Source organism: Miscanthus floridulus, chromosome 5 (genome assembly GCF_019320115.1).
Source record: "Miscanthus floridulus cultivar M001 chromosome 5, ASM1932011v1, whole genome shotgun sequence".
NCBI classification, from domain to species: domain Eukaryota; kingdom Viridiplantae; phylum Streptophyta; class Magnoliopsida; order Poales; family Poaceae; genus Miscanthus; species Miscanthus floridulus.
This window is the reverse complement of record NC_089584.1, coordinates 89080107-89088620: the sequence shown is the minus strand read 5'-3', so window position 1 is coordinate 89088620 and position 8514 is coordinate 89080107.

Below are 8514 nucleotides of genomic sequence, written 5' to 3'. Positions count from 1 at the left end.
GATTTCTCGAAGATCGCCAAACCAATGACAAGCCTCCTTCAGAAGGACCATAAATTTGTGTGGACAGAAGAGTGTGAAGCAGCTTTCCACACTTTGCGGAAACTGTTGACCACTGCTCCGGTTCTAGCACAACCAGATATTGAGAAACCATTTGATGTGTTTTGCGACGCATCAAAAACTGGATTGGGTTGTGTCCTTATGCAAGAAAGGAGAGTCATTGCTTATGCATCACGACAGTTGAGAAAGCACGAGGTCAACTATCCAACACATGATCTTGAACTTGCTGCAGTTGTGCACGCCCTCAAAATTTGGAGACATTATCTACTTGGTAATGTGTGCAATATTTTCACGGATCATAAGAGTCTTAAGTATATCTTTACCCAACCAGAGCTAAACATGAGACAACGTAGATGGTTGGAATTGATCAAGGATTACAACTTGAATGTGCAATATCATCCTGGTAAAGCCAATGTAGTGGCAGATGCTTTGAGCAGAAAGTCACATTACTTGAATGTGCAGCCATTACTTGAAGATGGATTCGATCTAATGCATCCTGCTGTGTTGCATAGTATTCAGATTAGTTGCTCTTTGGAGAGTAAGATAATAGAAGGTCAGAAAACTGACAAGGGGATATTCCACATCAAAGAGAAAATAAAAGAAAAGCCGTCTCAACACTTTAAAGTGGATGAACAGGGCGTGTTGTGGTTTGACAACCGTCTTGTGGTTCCCAAGGATCGAGAGCTTAGGAATAAACTCATGGATGAAGCTCACCTTTCTAAGCTATCTATCCATCCCGGAAGTAGTAAGATGTATCAAGAACTAAGATCTCGTTATTGGTGGACCAAAATGAAGAAAGAAATTACAGCATATGTTGTCAGATGTGACACATGTTGTCGAGTGAAAGCCATTCACATGAAACCTGCCGGTATGTTGCAACCCTTATCAGTCCCTAGTTGGAAGTGGGACGACATCAGCATGGATTTTATCACGGGTTTGCCCACTACTCAAAAAGGACATGATTCGATATGGGTAATTGTGGATCGTCTTACCAAGACCGCTCATTTCTTGCCTGTCAAAACAGATTATCGACCACCTCAATATGCCGAGAGATATATCACAGAAATTGTGAGGTTACATGGAATACCAAAGACCATAGTGTCTGATAGAGGCTCACAGTTCACGGCTCATTTTTGGGAACATTTACACAAAGGCTTAGGAACTAGTTTGATACGCAGTACCGCTTATCATCCTCAGACAGATGGTCAGACTGAACGAGTAAATGCTGTTTTGGAGGATATGTTGAGAGCCTGTGTATTGTCTTCTAAGGGATCATGGGAGTCATGGTTACCGTTAGCTGAGTTTTCTTATAATAATAGCTATCAAGAAAGCATCAAGATGGCCCCATTCGAAGCTTTATATGGCAGAAAATGTAGAACACCATTGAATTGGATCGAGCCTGGTGATAGAAGGTATTATGGCATTGACTTTGTAGAAGAAGCCGAGAAGAAAGTTCATATTATTCAGCAGAATATGAAAGCTGCCCAATCACGTCAAAAAAGCTATGCAGACAAAAGAAGGAGACCCCTTGTGTTTGAAGTTGGTGACTATGTTTATCTAAAAGTCACGCCAATGAAGAAGAAAAGGTTTGGAATCCGAAGAAAGCTTGCCGCGAGATTCGTAGGACCATACAAGATCTTGGAACGAAGAGGTCCGGTAGCCTACAAGTTAGAGTTACCTGAGACAATGAGTACCATTTTCCCAGTTTTCCATGTATCACATCTCAAGAAATGTTTGCGTGTTCCGGAGGAAAGAATAGAACCTCGAGGTATTCAACTCAAATCAGATTTGGTGTATCGTGAGCAACCAGTCCGGGTGTTAGATACTAAGGAACGTGCTACTCGGAATAGTGTGGTGAAAACATACAAGATACAATGGGATCATCATGATGAGGGAGATGCAACTTGGGAAACAGGAGAGTATCTACAAAAAGCTTATGAAGAATTTTATAACAAATGGTTCGTAACCCAAATCTCGGGACGAGATTTTTATAAGGGGGGAGGGCTGTAACACCCCGGTGTTATGCCTGCACTTAGGCATTGCTAATCATGCATATCGTGCATCATCAAGCATCCTAATCACACATGCGTAATCTTGCATATAACAACTGAAACATTACTTCGAAACATACGAAACATGTTGTGAAAAGTAAATGATGCATACACTTATTAGAGTTGTTTTGCTCTGATTCTTGCTTGCTAGCTGAGTAGGAACTGTTGGTTATGCTTGTAAATCATCTAGAATTGTTTAGCACAATTTTTGGAGCAAGGTTTGTATTCAAATTAATTCAAAATTTTGCTTCCCAAAGTAATTTCCCAAAATTAGGGTTTTGAGTTAAAAATTTAACTTTGATTCTATAATTTAAAATCTAGATAGAATTGGACTTTGGTCATAAAAGCAAAGTTGTAGAGAATTAAATTCTAAGCAACTTTCATTTTTGGTACATTTTCATAAGAGGTCATTTTCTTGCTCAAAATAATATTTGAAAGATGGCATTTAAATTCCTTGAAAAATTTATTTGAAAAATGTTTTTCCTCCTTCGCGGGCCGCCGCTTCGCTTCTGGCCCACGGCCGAAGCCGGCCCAGCGCGCCAGCAAACCCACCTCGCGCGCCGACCCACGCGTCCCCGCCTGCCGCGCATGTCCCGCCTCGGCCCAGCTCCCGCGCTGGCCCGCTCGTCCGGCCTGCTTCGCGTGCGCCGCGCCCGTCGCCGCGCCACGCCTCGACCGCGTCAGGGTTTGCCCGCCGCGTGGCGCCACCCGTCGACGGCGGCCTGACACCGCATCCACGCGCCGCGGCAGCTCTGGCGCTGCTGGCCACTGCTTAAGCTGCCACAGAGCTCGCCCGGCATCTCATTTCCTGCTCCTCCCTTTGTCTCTCTCTCGGACAGCAGCAGCGCGCGCGCCCGCCATCGCCACCGCACTCCGCGCCTTGCCGGAGCTCGCTCGCCCGGCCGCTACAGCTCGCCGGCGACCACTCCGTCTCGCCTACAGCCCCGCCATCACCTCGCGCACCCCGGGCTCGCCTCGGTAAGCCTTGGGGAGCTCCCCTTCCTCGCCAATCGCTCACCGGGTGAGCTCCGCCTCGCCGGAATGCTGCGCTCCCTGGGACTCGCCTCTCCGCCTCACCTACCTCCCTTTTTCCGCGCGCACCAGCACCGCACTGACGTGGTAGAGCTCGCCAGCCACTCCTCGTGCCACCTCTCAGCCGGAGCTGGCCGGCCGGCGTTGTGCCGCACCACCATGCCGCCATGGACGCCGGTGAGCTTGCTCCCGAGCTCCACTGGCCGTGGTAGGGGTACCGTTAGGTCCACCTTGTCTCGGGGAACCTCCGGTGGTGACCTCACCGCCGGCAAGTTCACCGGCGGCAAGAACCGCCGCGGCCGAGCACCTCCCCTGCCACTGGGTCTCTGAACCGCGGGGCCCAGCCGCAGTGGCGTGGCCTTGCCCGGCCAAGCTGGGCCAGGCTGGCTTGGGCCGAGCCCCGAGCCAGGCTTGGGCTGCGCTGTGTCGTGGGCCGTCGGGTCCCTTCGGGCCGGCCCAGTAACGCTTAAGTGAATTGATTTTTCATTATTCTTTATTATTTGAAATCTGAAATGGTTTGAAAAATATTTGGATGGTCAAACTTGCTCCAAATTTGTTGAAACAAATTTTGCTAGGTTCCTTATCATCAGATCTACTAGGGAAAATTATTGCATGCCATTTTTGAAATACTTTTCTGTGGAACTTTATTTAATCATGAATATTGCTGATAACTTGAAAAATATGTAGAAAAATCTATAGGATTCAGAAAAATATGATTCCAAGTTTGTTAATCTTCTAGTGTCATGTACTTCTTAGGAAAAATATGTTTCATGCATGTGTTGTGGGAAAATTTTGAGGTGTAGTTCAAATACCTTTAATTGCTGAATTCTGTTATTTTTGTTAGAGAGCAAACTTTGTATAAAACATGCATGTGATAATTTTTGTACAGTCATTATATGCTATTAAGAACCTAGGAAAAATACTAATTCTGTTGTTTGACACTTTTCATAGTACAAAGTAATTTCATGCTCATTTTTATGCTATAGCTTGTCATTTTTGTGTAGGATAGTTTACTTATCCAAATGCCATGAAATTTTTATGGTAGTCTGTTTAGGGTAGTAGTATGCTACTGTAATTTTCTCAGATTTTTAGGAACATCAGAAATATATGTTGCTATTCAAACCTATTATTAATTAGAGTTTAAGCAAGTGTTGCTTTAAGTGTGATTAGGAAATTAGTAAAGCTTTGGTGTATCTTTGAAGCATTTCATAAGGTATGTTAACTTAACATATTAGTAGTAGAAGAGAATGCAGTAGATGACATGTGCTTGTAGTATAGTTCTTGGATGATGTTGACTACCTTGCATTTCAACATATCCATTACATTCATCTCCTTCGATGCACCGTTTGCATAATCACTTACGCGCATTGCATCATACAGGATCGCAAACCGAGAACCCAGTCGTCATACCCGAGGAGCCCGAGGAGCAGCTCGAGGTGCAGCAGCAGGAAGTGCCAGAAGTCGACGAGGAGGACGTTGAGGAACTTCCGGAGTGCCCCGATCACCGTCCGAGCTCCTTCGAGAGAGGCAAGCCCCGGAGCATTTTCTCCCGGTTTGCAATTATTTAATTAAATACTTTACTTTAAATTGATGCATTACGTTCAGGAGTTGTTTGCAACCGTTGCTGCATTATACCTTGCTTACCTTTGTTATACTATATCCTTGTTACCCTGGTATCCGCAGTCGAGTCAATGCTTAGCTGGCTTAGACCGGTAGAAGTCGGGTGATTTCCTGTCACCTGCGAGCTATAGGTGGTTACCTGGATCTGCTTGGATGACTATGAAGTCATGGTATAACTAAGTGTTAAATGAAGTTGAGACCGGACGGAGACTTGCAGAGTTTTGGACTGTAGTGTTTCCGTCTGTGTCGATTAAGGACCGACCGTTGTTGGGCCTCGAGTCATGTTGAACGCATGCCTTACATTTAGCTGGCCGGATAAAGTACCTTCCGACCGCGAAGCTGGGAGATTTTTCGGGCCGAGTAGATTGCCCGCAACGCACTGTACCGGAGCAGGTGTGGTAGGACACGGGGGCGGGATGATAAGACCAAAGTGCAGTCGGTCGGCCCCCCGGGTACATGTGGTTCCTGGCAAACTCGAGATTCCTGGAAAGTTGACTCGGTGATCAATATCTCACTTTAGCGGGTGAGTGAGGTTTGTGTAAGGAATAAATCACCAGCTGGTTAGGAATCGATTCGAATCGCCATCGCTCCTGGATAGTGAGCACTTGACTTGAGTTACTTCATCGTAGTAAATGTTATGGAACACTTGGACAGTTATAGTGAATATGACAGTATGGAAATTGTTTAATGATCATTGGTTATCATTATCTGCTTAATCACATGTTTACTCTAGAATAGGTGCAAACCTAGTTGACAGGTTAATAATAATTAACTTGGCAATAACGCTTCTAGAAAGGTTCTTGAAATGCTAAAATGCTTCTTTTTGCAAATGAGTCAGCTACCCTACTATAAAGCCCTTCATAATCCTTGGTGTCATTTATTTTCGGTCATGTCGGGTAAGTCTGGCTGAGTACCTTCTCGTACTCAGGGTTTTATTCCCACTTGTTGCAGATGGGCAGATGTATTACGGCTACTGTATCAACTGCCTTTATCCTGCGATGGGTGATGCTTAGGACCATGGGCATGGTCATTCCTTACGTCTCATCTAATGCTTTTGTTGGAGATGATCATCCGCTGGCACTGTATTTAAACTCCGCGTGAGTGTGTGTGTGGTTTGAACAAATGACTTCCGCTACTTTTATTCGAACTGGTTTGTAATAACTATGTTTAAACTCTGATGTATCTGAGACCGCGAACTTTTATGTAATATGTGATGGTGACCGCTAAACTTACTACGATCATGGCTGGGACACGAGTTGGTTTGAAATCCTTCGTGATTTCACGGACTACCGGGTTATACGGGCTTAAGTTTGTCAATCGTCTGCTCTGGTAGATGATTTTTCTTACTTAATTTCGTATAATTGGTCGGTTCTGTCACATGAACGGCGGGGAAGGAGAAGGCCGCGTCCACGCCGTGTGGTGCGGGAAACGGGATTACGGGAGGTGGTGACGGGGAGGGGAAGGGGAAGGCCGGAAGGGAGTTAGGGTTCGACCGGGGTGGGAGCGTGCGCGTGCCAGCGTGGGGCTGCGGCTGCGCGGGCCGCGGGGCCTTCCGGCCTTATGAGGAGGGGGAGGCGGGGACGCTGGGTCGGCCGCGCTGGGCCGCGGGGAGGGGATGAGGAGTGAGGAGGGGGAGGGGTTGGCCGGGCCGACTGACTCAGGCCGGGCCGTGCCGTGCCAGCCCACGGGCCTGAGCAGCGGCCCAGGCATGGCCTGTTGCCTCGGGACGGGCCAGCCCGGGCCTGCATGTCACCGGGCCGTGCCGTGCTCGTGTCGGGCTAAAAAAACGGGCTTCGTGCCGTGTCGTCGTGCCTCGGGCTGCATGGACGACTATAGCCTTCACCAACAACCGATGTACAGGATTTACGTCTGCTCCGCAGTAGGTTACGCCGTTGAGGACAAGTAACAAGTTGAAGGACGGTGTGTGCCGTTCCATTCCTCAAAAAACACAAATCGCAGTAGGAGGTAGTAGGTGAAACAAAGGGCTGCTGTTTGTTAGGTGTGTCTGAAAGCCGAACAAAACCGAAGGCACCAAGTAGGAGCGCGTGCGTGTGTGCTCCTTGCTGAGGAGAGATCGACCGATCAACTCTGACGTGATGCACTGGTGCTGCCTGCCCGGCCCGCTCCGGTGTAAAAGCAGGAGGCGACGTGTTCGTGTCCCTCGGCTCGGCACTGTGCGAACGCGTGGATCGGAGGTCGGATCGGGGCACGGGTCTCCGCCGCGACATGAGCCTGACGCTCGCGAGAAAGGCGTCCCACCCGCCGGTGTGCTTCTGTCATCCCCGATCTCGTAAATCCCTCGGTTCACTCTGCTGACAAGTTCTGGTTAATCTGGTGTACCTCTTTTTTTTCCCCTACTATATTTGATTAATTGATTTGACTTGTAAACCTCGTGCAGGTGCAGCTAGCGCGCACCCTTTCCATCATTTTGGAGTTCCTACTACCAGCAAGCGGCAGCCACAACGTAATAAGCCTAGCACAAACCTAACCTGTAGTATCTGACACTACCAAACAGGGTGAGGGTCTGGTCTGCAGATGGATAGGGAAGAAAGAGTGCTAGAGTAAAGCTGCTGACCGGTCCAACGTCCAAGCGTACGCACATCTGTAAAAAGCCAGCATGCACGCAATAAGCTAAGGTGGTTCCAGAAACCACTTGTACGAGTCGTCCGACAAGTGGGTGTGATTAAATACTAATGGCAGTACTTTCTTTGCAAATTGCGAGTGGCGCTGCACCGGCAACGCGTTGACACTCTTCCGTTCGGTCTTCCCTCAGCTCGGAGCAACTTGGCGGTCTGGGCGGGCGGTCAACGGGTCAAGGGATGGGGGATGCTTGCGATGGATGAGCCGACAATCACGGGCATGGCCGGATCGTGTTTTCCAATCGATCTTGCATATGCTGCGGCGTTCGGCTCGTTGTTGCAATCCTACAGACCCTAGCTAGTTCAGCTCCTGCTGTTATGCATGCTGCTCTGGTGCAAATTAACAGATAGTACCAGAGTATTGTGCCGCCACCAGGGAGATGGCTCTGATGTCTGATCCTCATTGGTTTTTCTTTGACGTTGTATTTATTACACATAATCATGTCGGCGTTCGGTGAGAGTGTTCGGCTGGCATTAAAATGGCAGTGTAGTAGCTGAAAAATACTGTAACAACTTAAAAAATACTGTAGCGTCTAAAAAAATAACGGGAGAAAAATACTGTTTCGGCCGGAAGAAACGGAAGGAAAGAGACGCCAACCAGCCCAGCCGAACACCGAGTAGATAGATCGTCTTTTTGTAACCAGTAACATCTGCACCGCGCGGCGGCGGAAGCTTCGGTTTGCGACGAATTCGCAGCCACCGGATGCGCGGTGGCTTCGGTTTGCCTCCGAAATGTGTCTGGACGCTGGGATGCTGTATCGTGTTATACTCTCCCGGTTCCAAAAAAAAAAAAGAACCATCGTTTTTGTTTGCCAAAAAATAATTAGTTTTAAATTTCATTAAAATTTATAAAAATACTATTTTCTCTGTTATAAATTATAAGACGTCTTGACTACTATGTGGTGTATATCTAAATGCATATTAAAAACTATAAATTTAGAAAAACTACAACATTTTATAATTTAGAGCGGATAGAGTACATTTATAATACTGAATAAATCCATTTATATTAATTATAAAATATATTTGTATAGTATACATATCTAAAGTTGTAAATTCCTACTCCTATAGCTTAGTCAAAATTTAGAGGCAGAGCTCGCCATCATGGACTCGGC